The sequence below is a fragment of the Balaenoptera ricei genome, chromosome 1 (assembly GCF_028023285.1).
Source record: "Balaenoptera ricei isolate mBalRic1 chromosome 1, mBalRic1.hap2, whole genome shotgun sequence".
In the NCBI taxonomy this organism is placed as follows: Eukaryota; Metazoa; Chordata; class Mammalia; order Artiodactyla; family Balaenopteridae; genus Balaenoptera; species Balaenoptera ricei.
In genome coordinates, this window is record NC_082639.1 from 38,902,291 (window position 1) to 38,916,143 (window position 13,853).

A 13,853-nucleotide genomic window follows, 5' to 3' on the forward strand; every position below is an offset into this window, starting at 1 on the left:
TAGATGTGAGCTATCAGCAGCTAATACTCCTAGCAGCTGGGGGAATATGTACCTCATTCCTAAAGGGGGAACTCAGTGGTGCACCATAATCTCCTTTATAATCCATGTTCACTGCTTGGATCCACTTGCTTCATGTAGTAAATTCTTTGGGAAACTTAGAAGGCAAATGAGATGACCATTTGTGCTCTCAAGGTCACAAATGATACTCATCATCTCCCTCCTCTACTCCTTCTAAATTTTCCTCATCTTCAGCTAGCATCTCTGCTGGTCTAGATGGGGTGACTCAGCTCCTTATCCCTTAGGGACTGAGCCCTTGATCACACATGATCATCTCAGGATGCACTTGTCTGTCTACTGTCATAATTGGGTAGGGAAATACCAGAAGATTTCCTAATTGGTCATTTGGATGTCAAAGTAATTTACCCTGCTCCCATTGTGAATAGCAGCCATACCTCCTCCTAGTGATCAGGGTCAATTACCCTTTACAGGATGGGACTCCTTGTCTTGTCTGCTTGTCTCTTGGTAAAAAGAACCTGAAGTAACTGGGTGGAAGCCATAGATTAATATTTAACGGGACTTTTGCTGTGCCCCTGGTAGAAATATCTCCCCCTTGGGAAAAAATCTTTAGATCCACAGAGCCTATTTTTGTGCATAAAGGGAGCATTAATTCCCCAAAGTGAATCACTGAGAGTGATGGTGAGCAGAGTCAATTTTTCTTCCACTCTTTGGTTTCTAGACCGATGTAATCTATGCAATGAAAATACAGAACCATTAGGTCAATGAGTAGGTTGTATATTATGTCCATGGGACCCCATCCTCACAAGGTATTATCTCCAAGTTGGAGCCTCAGCTGTGCTTTCAAAAGGCCATTTCATCACCTTTTCAGGACAAACTTTTTGGTGGGCAGTATATGATGGATCCCATGGTTCTATGTTCACCACCATACCTCCTTCCCTGTAAAGCAGGTCTCATAGTTGAAGATGATGTTGTGTGAGATCTTGTGTTAAGCCAAACCCTGTGTAAGCCCTTGAACAATGGTGTTAGCTGAAGCCCTGCAGGCAAGAATGGTAAACCAATAACTGGAACTTGGCCAAATCCAGTTAAGATTAATCCTGTCTCTTTCAGGATGCAAGATATCCAATGTGTTTATCTTCTCAGGGGATGTCCTGTTTCAGGGACTTAGCATTGGTCTCTTTTGTTGGTAGGTTGAATGTTTCACAGTGGCAGTAGCTAGGTAAAACTTCATGAGTAGGAGGGAGTCCATGTTATTGGACCCATTCATAGCCTCCTTCCTTGCCACTATGTCTACCCTGCTCATGTACCCTTTGTGCCAATACTGGAACACATGATGACAGAGGCTGATGTTAACTGATTGAGTCACTTTGTCTACCAGGTTTTTTATGCCTCTTTTGTGATAGAAACTCTTGGGTGGGTATTAGGATGCAATACAAAGATCTTCACACTTCGTGCCCATTGCCATTTTTCCATCCACACAACTGTTTCCCAGACCTTCTTCTCTCCTATTTTCTAATCTTTCTCCCTCTAGGTCCCAGTCAAACCAGCCAAGCCACTCACCACTGCTCATGAGTCTGTACATATTCTTATTCTATTTCTCATTGAAAGTATGATCAGATGCACTTCCTAAAGCTCTGTGCGTTGGGAAGATGTCCTCTCACTGCTGCCCTTCAGAACCGCCCCTGAATGGGGCTGTAGAGCAGTAGCAGTCCATTAACAACTTGCACTCACAGACTGAACCAACCCACGTGGGCACCACGCTCAGCCTTTTTTCTCTTCCGTAAGTGAGTCATAAAGGACCACACCTGCAGCTATTGGTATGAACTGAGGGAAAGTGTCCCAAGCAACAGTGGTGGACAACATAAAAGTTTGAGCCACTTAGCTCATGCATAACATAAAGCTCATGCAGCTTATTTGTGTTCTCTGGTCCTAGTTGCACCGGATCCCGGGTGTACCACTTCTATCTTATGATCTATTGCTGCTGGGCCTGCCCAAACTTATGACTTAGTAGGTCTGATAGACCCAGCTCAAACAAATGTTTGTGACTACATGGTCATTCGTGCTCCATGGTTAGGTACCTTATCTCTACTGGGGCCCAGGAGCATGACAAGAGTTGATTTTCAAATGGCTGGAATCGTTCAAGGGGGATTGGGGACCCAAGATTTTTTTTTTTAAAGAGGGAGGGAAGTGTCATCAGCTGTAGAAGCAAAAGACAAGACAAAGGCATACAGACCCCAGGGAAACACCCAGTTCCCACACTACTATGGGAGATACTGTCCAGCCCAGGTCCAGGCCCTAGGTTCTTTGTTCTAGCCACCCCCTATTTCTTTGGTATTGTCAGGAGACAAGATTCAGTTCCTGGGTGCTGGTGGAGGAGGGAGAGTAGTTCCAGGGCTTCCTATAAGTACTGAATGAACAATCTGAGCTTAAAATTTTCCCTTTTTCAAATATTTAACAATAAACAAATCAAACTCCATCCTGCGCTGTACACAGCCCTTTTGACTCCCTGACATTGATTTGTGGAAAGAGAGGGAGTGTCGATGTTGGAAGGACCTCCTCACTTTCTTCCCCCACTTCGGTTTGGCTTCTCCTTTGGGTACTGTACTGTTGGACTTGGAGGCTGCAGTGGCCCCAGGGCCCTGCTGAGGAGCTGCAAAGAAGTTCCCGTTGGACACTTGGCCTGGGAGTACTTGGAAGATCTGGCTCAAGAAATCCTGAAGGTCAGCAGGAGGGGCATCTGGGGTAGCTCTCTGCCGCTTACTGGTGCCTGGCATCCGTGAACCAAATGAGACGTGATAGGGCACTCTGTGGGTATCTGGGGAGATTCCCACATGCTGGCATCCAGCCCACTCTATGATGTCATACACCTTTCTATCCATCAGAGCAAAGTAGGTGATCTTGAGGTCCAACATGCTTGACTCTGCCCAAAATTCTCCTTGCTCAGCAGGATGCAGCCTATTACACTCAGCACAGTATCTGGCACTCTTAGGTTCCCAGTCCATTTCAAACCTCCTATGGCTTTCCCTGGCTTCGGCTGCACATCATAGTGTTCATTGCTTCTTTGAGGTCATCCTGCAGCTTGGACAGAAACTCATTCACTGACCGGCTCAGCTCATTCTCTGCCATTCGATTCCTCTCATATTCCTTCCGTCTTTCAGGGTTGCTGACAATGTCCCAAGCTGCCCGCAAAACCTTGAAGGCCTCCTCAGCCCGGGGATGATTATTTTTGTCAGGGTGAACCATCACTGCCAGCTGCCTATAGGCCTTCTTCAGTTCAACATCCGATGCTGTGGCTCCAACCCCTAACACATGAAAGGGGTTTAGCTCATCCTTAGGAACCCCAGCCATGGTCAACAGTCGAGCCACTTCCTCTTCAGGCTGGCAGTAGCAACCACTAGCTACAGGTGCATTCCCCGCCTATTGGTCCTCTGCTTGACCCAAGGCCAACTCCAGCCAACCCCACTGAACTATTCTTACCAGCTGCTGCCACGGCCTGCTCTCTCTCAGCAGAATCAGGCACTGCTGCCAGGTGAGAGAAGCCAGCCAAGAGAAGAGCCAGGTGGCTTTACCCCTCCGGCCTAACCGGTCACTCAGTGCTACCAGAAACCTCCAGCCCAACTGTAGACAGCCCAACAAAAGGGCCAGACCTGGGAGCAGCAAAGCACCCAGTAGCCTAAGAAAACGGGTGAACAGCCCTACCCCATAGCAAAACCCTTGGCTCAGAAACTGGAACATCACCTGGGCCCTGCCCCCCAGCCGCCCTGCCCAGACTCCCACCCAGACACAAAAAAGGTCCAGATCACTGCCTTTCAGCTGCCTGCGTGCATGGATGAGATGGCCATAAGTTTCCACGTACTCCCCCACTAATACCAGCAGTTCGATCAGCCACCAGAAACCTGCCTGTCCAAGCTGACACAGTTCCTCTGTCCCCCACAATTCCAGTCCTCTGAGCTGATCTGCCTGACTCCGTTTCCAACCCAGCCGATGTAGACCAGGGGATCTGGGATCTCTGCGTCCACCCTCCCAAGTATCCTTGGCTGGAACGCGGTGCCGTTGTCTCCGGGGTGCAGGTTTCTTTCCACTGGGCACACGTGAAAAATCACTGGGAAACTTAAGAGGTTCCTCCTCATCATATTCCTCTTCTAACTCTTCATCTTTCCCCAAAGCGAAGAGCTGCGGTAACTCCTCCCTGGCAGAGGGCCAGGAGGAGCTAGGAGAGCAGCTCCCCCGGCTCCGCCTCCTGTTCACTCTCTGCTCGGGACCCAAGGTTTTCAAGTGCATTGACTCAGATGTCCTATCTCATGTTTAAGGGTCCCATTCTTCCCAAGTGGTACCCTGACTTTGTTGTGGCAATCCTGCCGAGGTTGAAAGTTTAATCTCCTCTGGAGCTTTGTTCTTCTTGGAATTAAGTTCTGGAGCTGATCTTCAGTCCTTTCTGCCCTTTGGCTGCAGCAGGGCAATCCCCGGAGAAGGATGCATCTTTGAGCCATTAGCAGCCAACACACCAGGGAGCTAGAGGAATGAATGCCTTGGTTCTGCAGGGGGATCTTGAAGGTGAACAAGGGCTTCCGCTGCAAGCCCTATGAATAAGTACTGAAAAAAATGCCTATTTTACAACAGAGGAAACTGAATCTCCAAAGCTGCGAAGTAACTTGCTCAAGGCTACACAGATAGCAAATAGTGCCCCATTATTTGAAACTGGTTTGTTCTGAATATTGAACCAAGAATCTTAACCAATATGTTATATTCCATGAGTGTGTTTGCCAAATATCTCAGCTTCAAAAACCTGCTTAGTTACTTGGACAACCCTCAGTTAACTTTTGGATTACTTTCTGTGATAGGCAGAATAACAGCCCTTCCAAATATGCCCATGTTCTTATCCTTAGAACCTGTGTATATGTCACTAACATGACAAAAGGGACTTTGCAGATGTGATTAAGTTAAAGACTTTGAGATGGGGGAGATTTTCCTGTATTATTTGGATGGGTCCAAACTGAATCACATGGGTCCTTAAAGCAGAGAACCTTTCCAGGCTGTGGTCAGAGGGAGATGTGACTACAGAAGGGTCAGAGATCCAGTGTTGCTGACTTTGGAGATGGTGGAAGGAGTCTATGAACCAAGGAATGTGGATGGTCTCTAGAAGCTGGAAAAAACAATGAAATGGATTCTCCCCTTGAGCCTCCAGAAAGAAATGCAGCCTTGCTGGCACCTTGATTTTAGCTCAGTGAGACCCATGTCAGACTTCTGGCCTACAGAACTGTAAGATAATAAATTAGTGTTATTTTAAGCTACTAAGTTTGTGGCACTTTGTTTGTGGCAGCAGTAGAAAATGAATACACCTTCCTTTGAAATTATTCCTGCTTCCCTCCATTTGTGTAGCTATAAGAGTTGCACAGTCTCAACTGAAAAAAAATTTTTTTAATAAAATTATTTATTTATTTTTGGCTGTGTTGGGTCTTCTTTGCTGCACGTGGGCTTTCTCTAGTTGCGCGAGTGGAGCCTACTCTTCATTGAGGTGCGCGGGCTTCTCATTGCAGTGGCCTCTCTTGTTGTGGAACACAGGCTTCAGTAGCTGCAGCACGCGGGCTCAGTAGCTGTGGCGCACGGGCTTAGTTGCTCCGCAGCATGTGGGATCTTCCCAGACCAGGGCTCGAACCCATGTCCCCTGCATTGGCAGGCGGATTCTTAACCACTGCGCCACCAGGGAAGTCCGAAAAAAATTTTTTTTATGGTGGTGATGGTTGTACACCTTGGGAATATACTAAAAACCACTGAATTGTGCACCTTAAAATGGTGAATTTTGTAGTTTGTGAATTATGTCTCATTTTTTAAAGAAAATACATGTGCTTCTTAACAGGGTTATCATTAAGAGGCAGAGAGAAAGGGTACACAAAACCTTTATAAAACTACAACGTGCCATTTTTAATGAGGATCAGATATATTAGTTGGGAGTTTCATTGTTGTTGTTTGTTTGTTTATGTTTTAGTGGAAAGTAACAGAAACCTAACCTGAGACTTTACTGATTCACATAACCAAATCACAGGATGCCATAGGCCTGGAATTAGAGATTCCAAGGGGGTCACATTCTCTCCACCTCTCATCTTGGCTTTTCTTTTTTTTTAATTTAATTAACTAATTAATCAATTTTATTGAGGTATAGTTGATCTACAATATTATATAAGTTTCAGATGTACAGCATAGTGATTCACAATTTTTAAAGACTATACTCCATTTATAGTTATTATAAAATATTGGCTATATTCCCTGTGCTGTACAATATATCCTTGCAGTTTATTTATTTTATACATAGTAGTTTGCACCTCTTAATCTCCTACCCCAATCTCGTCCCTCCCCACTTCCCTCTCCCCACTGATAACCACTAGTTTCTTCTCTATATATGTGAGTCTGTTTCTTTTTGTTATATTTGCTAGTTGTTTTATTTTTTAGATTCCTCATATAAGTGATAACATACAGTATTTGTCTTCATCTATCTGACTTATTTCAGTAAGCATAATACCCTCCAGGTCCAACCATGTTGTTGCAAATGGCAAAATTTCATTTTTTAAAATGGTTGATTAGTATTCCATTGTGTATATACATACCGCATCTTCTTTATCCATTCCTCTGTTGATAGACACTTAGGTTGCTTCCATATCTTGGCAATTGTAAGTAATGCTGCTATGAACATTGAAGTGCATGTATCTTTTCAAATTAGTTTTCATTTTCTTCAGATATATACCCAGGATTAGAATTGCTGGATCATATGGTCGTTCTATTTTTATTTTTTTGAGGAACTTCCATACTATTTTCCACAGTGGCTGCATTGAGTTACATTCCCACCAACAGTGTGTGAGGGTTCCCTTTTCTCCACGTCCTCACTGATATTTATTATTTGTGTTCTATTTGATGATAGTCATCCTGACAAGTGTGAGGTGATATCTCATTGTGGTTTTGATTTCATGCCTCTGATGATTAGTGATGTTGAGCATTTTTTCATGTGCCTGTTGGCCATCTGTATGTCTTCCTTGGAAAAATGTCTATTCAGGTCTTCTGCCCATTTTTAATCAGGTTGTTTTTTTGATATTGAGTTGTATGAGCTACTTATATATTTTGGATATTAACCTAGAAGTAGAATCAGATGTACACCTTGAAGCTGGCTCTGTTTGTCCTATGAGAGTCCCTTGAGTTGTAGGGAGAATAGATATCCATTTTCTGGGACAACTCAGGGTGTAATAGGACCTTCTGTTGTGGGATTTGGCAAAAACTGGGTCTCTGAGTCAAAGTTCTCTACACAGACAGGTACAGAGGGACAAACACTCCTTCCTCAGCTGCATAATTGGAAGTGAGGGAGATTTGGGAGGACCAACAACATGGTCCTGATAATCTCAGTGGCAGGGAAGGGCAGTGATTCCATTTAAATAAAATTACCTTATGCAAAGGGATATTCTAGACTGGGCACCACATTCAACGTAAGGCCCTAGGAGTTTTTAGGGGAAGGAATGATTTTTGCCTTGGTTTGTGGCTCGTTCTAGTAGCTTTTTCTGGTGCAGTGATTTGAGGCACAGTGGCTGAAATGGGAGAGGGTGTCAGCTAAAAAGAATTGTGACATTAGCAATCCCCTAGGTGGGTAGCCCTGACTGAAGCTTGGGCAACATCAGTGGTACCTCAGCATCACTCCCAGCATCACTCCCATCACTTGCTTTACAGAGCAAAACCAGTTTCCAACAGTGCCACCTCATGGCAGTAAGAACAATGACAGTGGCCGGGCTAGTAGACTCTGCTCTTGGTCTGGACTTGACTACCTCCTTTGGGGCCTGGAGTAAGTCCCTGGGGGGGAGCTGTGTGGAAAGAAAGGCCTCAAGAGGAAGCTGGCTGAAACTCTGTGCCCGTTGGCATTCCTGATATGAAATGAATCCCTTGCTTTATCCTCTCTAATCTTCTACTGGCTGTGAATTTTCTGCTGGGATCTTCAGAGCCCATCCAATTGAGGAGGAGGTGAATTGAGAAGGAATCAGAAGGAAGGAACAGCAAAGGCAAAGGTCTGGAGGCATGGTGCTTTTAGGGAATGATGAGGTGAGTGTGGCTGAGGGGGAAAAAGGGCCGTGGAAGATGGAGATGGAAGTAAGAGTAGGGGTATAACTTGTGATGGGCCTTGCATGCCATCACAAGAAAGAAGACCTTTTCCAAAACCCATGATGGTTTTGAAGCAAGACATTGACTTGGTCTAGGTCTGACCTACAACCATGGCAGCAGCAAGACTGGACAGATCAGATTTGAAAGATGTTTGTAAGGTAGAGTCAGCAGTTTGTGAGGCAGAACAGGAAGAGAAAGGATCTGTCAGACTTCAGAGAGGTCTCCATTCACCCCCTCAGGGACCAAAGTGTCAGTTTACCCCCCAGGGTCCCCCACTAGGCTCATTAAGAAGTCTGAGTGGGACCCCGTGCAGAGCCTATGTTTCTTTAAAAATACCAAGCACAGATAGGAAGCATCCATTCTGAGGTGGGGAAGGGGGAGGACAAAGGCTTCCTGAGCTCCCAGAATAAGAACTGACTTAGGGCTTCTACCCTGACTCTCAAAATATGGGCTAAGGAAGGGTCTTTGGAACGGGGGGGTAAGCCATCTGTTCTACCCTGGAATCTGGGGGATCTGAATCTATCCTCATCACTACACCCCAACTTTCTGCACTGGGTTTTGATCAACACCCTGACCACGACTTCCTCATCTGGGCCCAGACATTAGTATCCCTTGTAGATCATCAGGTGGGTCTCTCTGACTTATATAAGTTGCCCCTACCCTAGGCATTGCATTTTTTCTACCTCCCCAGCTCAATTTCTTCAAGACTGACTGATTGACCTCCACTCTCTCCTTTCCTACATCCTCCTTCCTTGGCAACACATGCATGCCCTCCTACCAGTTCTGGAAAATCCTGGCCAGAAAGAGATGACACAAATGTGAAACAATACACATGCCAGTCCCTTTTGCAACGGCTGCTGAGAGCCCAAGCTGGGACCAGCGACCCAGATTTAGTCTCAGTTGTACATCCGGCTCACCCTGGGAGCTCTCTGTGTTTCCGCATCCTTATCTGTGAAATGAATCTTATGTTGCCCTACCTTTCACAGAGCAATCGGGAGAATCAAGCAAGGGAATATTTCTGAAAGTGACATATTTCTGTAAGCTCTTGTTATTTCCACTTCCTTGTGTTCCAGGTATGGATTCTTTTAAATTACAAGAGTCTAAAAGTCCATTTGTCTCTAAAGTAAGTCCCTTTTTCTGTAACAAAAAATACTTAAAGTCCTTTACCTAACCTTAGTACTTAACTCATTTCTGCCCATTTGAGCATCTTTCTGTTTAAAAGGTTTTGGCTGTGCTTTTCAGTTCCTTAGCAGCACATAAAGTAATTTCCAGCTTTCAGCTTCATTCTAGGGGCAAAGCCACCCCACCATTTCCTCAATAGTGGTAGCTGTTGTAGCTGGTTCACTCAGAATTTTTGAAAATGTAGGGATGAAAGCATTGAAAAAGAGGCTTGAACCATGGTTCATTCATTCACTTAATAAACATTCACTTGGTGGGAAATATGTGGTAGATGGTAAACTGCATGACAGTGTCTTTGCATATTTGTTTATTGATGGGATATGTTTGTTTAGTATACATATTTGTTGTTTAATTTATGTTTGTTTAATGGCTGAATGGCTGAATGGCTGAATGACATACCCCTTCCTTCACTTCCTTAGGTTTCCCTGGCTGGAGCCCTGGTTTCTCTGATAATCACAGTGTATAAAAACACGTGTGCACTCGCTGCTCCGGCACAGTGCTCAGTGCTGTGCATTTAATTCTCACAGTAACTGACCGTGGTAGGTGCTATTGTCACTGCCATGTTTTACAGTTGGGGAAACTGAGGCTTAGTTTGCCACTGGCTTAAGTACCACGTGAGTCCAGGAGTTATGTTCCATCCACAGAACGGCACATTGCAGGAAGCTGGTCAGCGGTTTGATCTGTAAGTAGATCTGACACAAAGCAGGATAATTTTTGGAGACATTAATCCTCATTTCCCTCTTTCCTGCTCCCATTTACTGGCTCAGTTATTTCTTGTCCTGGGGAAAGTTTAACGTAGGGCAGACAGGGCAGAAAGACTGGTTTCTTCTCTTGCTTTGTTTTCCACTGGCTGAGATCCAGATGGTGTGCTCCCAACTCTGACCAGAGTTTCAGGCAAAAGGGCTGTAAAGTATCATTTTTGTTATGCACTTGATAGAGTGATTACTTAGCAATTTTAATATTTCAAGAACTGACCTACTGATGCCGACATACTTGCATTTTTTCCCCCTCCAACCCCATTATTTCAAGTGGAGGAAAATCTATTGTAAAAAATATAAAGGTTGCAAAAAAACAAAAAATGAAGTGACCCATCAGAGCTATTACCAATACAATGAAGGCTTTGAATAAAATCATTAAAAATGAAATTGAAAAAACACTTCTGCAGATCTGCTGAGATCATTATCATAAATACAATATACATGCAAGTTTTGCAAAATAGGTTCTTCATTAATTTTATTTTGACAATTCCCATCTTTGTCTCTATGGTACAATGTCTTTCTGCATATTAAAAATTAAAAGCCATTTAAGTAACACAATGGGATAGCCATGATTAATAGAGCTAGTGCTGTTAACCACGGAAGCTAAAGCAATTGAAAAAAATGGAAGTAGTGACACATTTATAATTTTGCTAATGTCACATTACAAAGAAGAATAGTTTAAGTTTAAAATATTTTTAAAATTTGCTTGTAAAGGCAACATCTTTAGTCTTTGTCAAGTTTTCCTTAAAGTTTAAGATTTCATATTTGTATATATAGTTTTTGTTTATCAAAATGGGTACCATTTTATGAATAAAGTTATGTGGTATTTACTTATAGAAAAATAATCTCTTTCTGTTTTCCATAGAAAAGTTTGGATCCTGTTCTACAAGAATATAGGAACCTGGATATATTTTTCTAATTCTGAATAACGCTCAGAGTTCATCATAATTGGAGTAGGTAACTCTAAGTTTCAGGAATTTAAGTAATTTAAGGAAATGTGAATAGTGGTCACGTTGGAAAATACTTAGATGATTTGAATTTGGTAATATTGAATACTTCAAAATGTATAATTCAGGCTGATTTTCCTTTTTATTTCTTTTACTAGGGTAAAATGTTATTATTTAGTCAATAATGAATGCAGGTTGATATTAGAAAATGTTGGTCCGGGCTTCCCTGGTGGCGCTGTGGTTGAGAGTCTGCCTGCCAATGCAGGGGACACGGGTTCGAGCCCTGGTCTGGGAAGATCCCACGTGCCGCGGAGCAACTGGGCCCGTGAGCCACAATTACTGAGCCTGCGCGTCTGGAGCTTGTGCTCCGCAACAAGAGAGGCCGCGATAGTGAGAGGCCCGCGCAACGCGATGAAGAGTGGCCCCCGCTTGCCACAACCGGAGAAAGCCCTCGCACAGAAACGAAGACCCAACACAGCCATAAGTAAGTAAATAAATAAATAAATAAATAAATAAAATTTTAAAAAAAATTAAAAAAAAAATGTAACTATTAAAAAAAAAAAAAAAAGAAAATGTTGGTCCATTTATGGCTCACTATATGTGTCTGTGTAATGAGAAGAACTGGCAGGGGAGGGGTCTTATGAGGCACCATGTGATACAGAGGACAGATCAAGGTCACGTGACTTAGCTTCTCTAGCCTTCAATGTGCTCATCTGTAAAGAGGGGATGGTAAGTAAGGCCTACCTAGAAGAATGGAGACAGTGCATGCAAAGTGCCTGGCATGTAGTATGGGTTCAATATTATTTTGATGTTATTATTATTCTGGATGAGAGTCTATCTTAGCATAGGCTGTCATGCCCTATAGTTATGTTACTTATGTGATAGCTCAAATAAAATTATTATTTTTTGAATTGCACCCAATTCAAACAAACGTGAAGGATTGCTGAAGGCATTTGTTTAACTTACTGTTGAGAATAACAATTTATTTAACTCGATATTATGCAAGTATACTTTTGATCAGATGACTTCAATGTACTCTTACATTCAAGTATTTTGAATTTGAAATAGTTTTGAGACTATTTTAACATGTATATTTTTAAAAAAGAAGATAAGAGACTAGCTCTTGAAATTGTAAAATTGAGTGATATGCATATAATTCAAAACTATGATCTGGAGATTTTTTTATGAGATTTTTATGAGATTTACATTTTGTGCTCTTCTCTATTGTGGTTTCAAATACCACAAAATGTGAAACTTTGCATCTACCCCTAACCTTTCCTTCTTCCTTCTAGCTCAAGACTAGTGACTGCACCAAGGATCCCAACCCCTCTCTCTTCTAAGAACCAGGGTAGCGGGGAGACCTTTACTTCCACTCTCAAATCCCCGTCTGGGTAACATCCTAATTTTCTCTTTCTCAGAGCCAAACTTTTCAGGGTGGTTAATACTTTCTCCACAGTCTCAACAAATTGCCATCATGTTCACTTCTCAACCCACTTTATTTTGGCTTCTATATCTATCATTTCAACAACTCTTCTAACAGTTACCACTGACTTCCATGACACTAATTCCAAGAAACACATTTTATACTTGGTCCTTGTTGTCTCAGGAGCGCTTAACATCCATCTTTCTTTTCACGTGTTTCGACACTCCTTGTAGGCCATAACCCTTGGTGCTCCTGGTTTCCCTCATACCTCTCTGCTGGCTCCTTTTCCTCCTCTGGAGCCTCACACTTCTCTACCCAGTTTTTAAAATATTGGAATTACTCAAGGTAACAGAGCAACACGATTAGACACATTCACTCAAAAGTCTCCCCGATTCACTGGTTGTGTCATTCAAAGGGACTGTGGAGAACAGTGTAACTGCTGTGTCATACAGGTGGCAAGGAGGAAAGGAGAAAGGACCTTGAAATTCTCAGTCTGGTGATAAGGGGCTTAGGGCAAGCCCCTTCCCTTTTTTCGGTTTAATTTCCTTATTCGGAAGACAGGACAAGGTCTAGATAATCCATGTGGGTCCTTCCAGTTGTAGCATTTATCCTTTATACTGTATCTCTTTGCTTATCAATCTGTCCCCTCCACCAGATTGTGAGCTGTCCCAGGGAAAGGCCTCCCCTTTATTTACCTTTGTATCCTGGCATTGCTCAGCACTAGCTGGTATACAGGAGGCAGCAGTGAGTGTGGGGACTGAGTCTATACCTCCTTCCTGAACATTTCCATTCTCTTACCTTCAGGCTCTTGCGGGAGAAAATAATGGAACTATGAGTCCTTGGCCCTCTGTATGGAACCTGCTATGTAAATTCTATTGGTTCCTGTCTTTTAACAACTTGCTTGCCCATGCCCACAACATTAGCTATAGCAGCTGTTCCAAATCGCCACTCTGCTCAGGCACTCAATCCTCCCTGCCCCTGCCAGGGCAGATGATGCCTCTGAATCCTCTAAGAAAATTGAGGTTATTTGGCATCAGAAATCTAATCTGCCCACTCACTCCCCCTTTCTTGTCTCTTATACTTCTAACGTGTTGGTCTTCCCAGTTGGACCCCTTCAAAAACTATGACTACTGTGTTAAATTAAGAGCAGAACAAAGTGATTTCTACCTAGCCTCAATACTTTCATAAAAATGTCCATCTATGAAGTTTCTGAGCCCCATCCCATCCAGCTCATCCATTCTATTCAATGCCCATTCATCCCCGGCCCCATTTTTTCTCTCTTATTGCCCCTCTCTCAGCACTTTTCAGCACCATCTCCCTTATGAACAAACACCAGGCTCCCTGTCATGAAAACAGCCGTCATTTTAATTTATTCTTCCTCTTCTCAGCTCCTTTCCC

The 13,853-nt window shown here is 43.3% G+C and overlaps 1 pseudogene; it reads right to left on the reverse strand.

Moving 5' to 3' along the window:
* Positions 1-2,572: 2,572 nt before the first annotated feature.
* LOC132365327 (dnaJ homolog subfamily C member 14-like) lies at positions 2,573-3,341 on the reverse strand (annotated as a pseudogene).
* Positions 3,342-13,853: the final 10,512 nt, after the last annotated feature.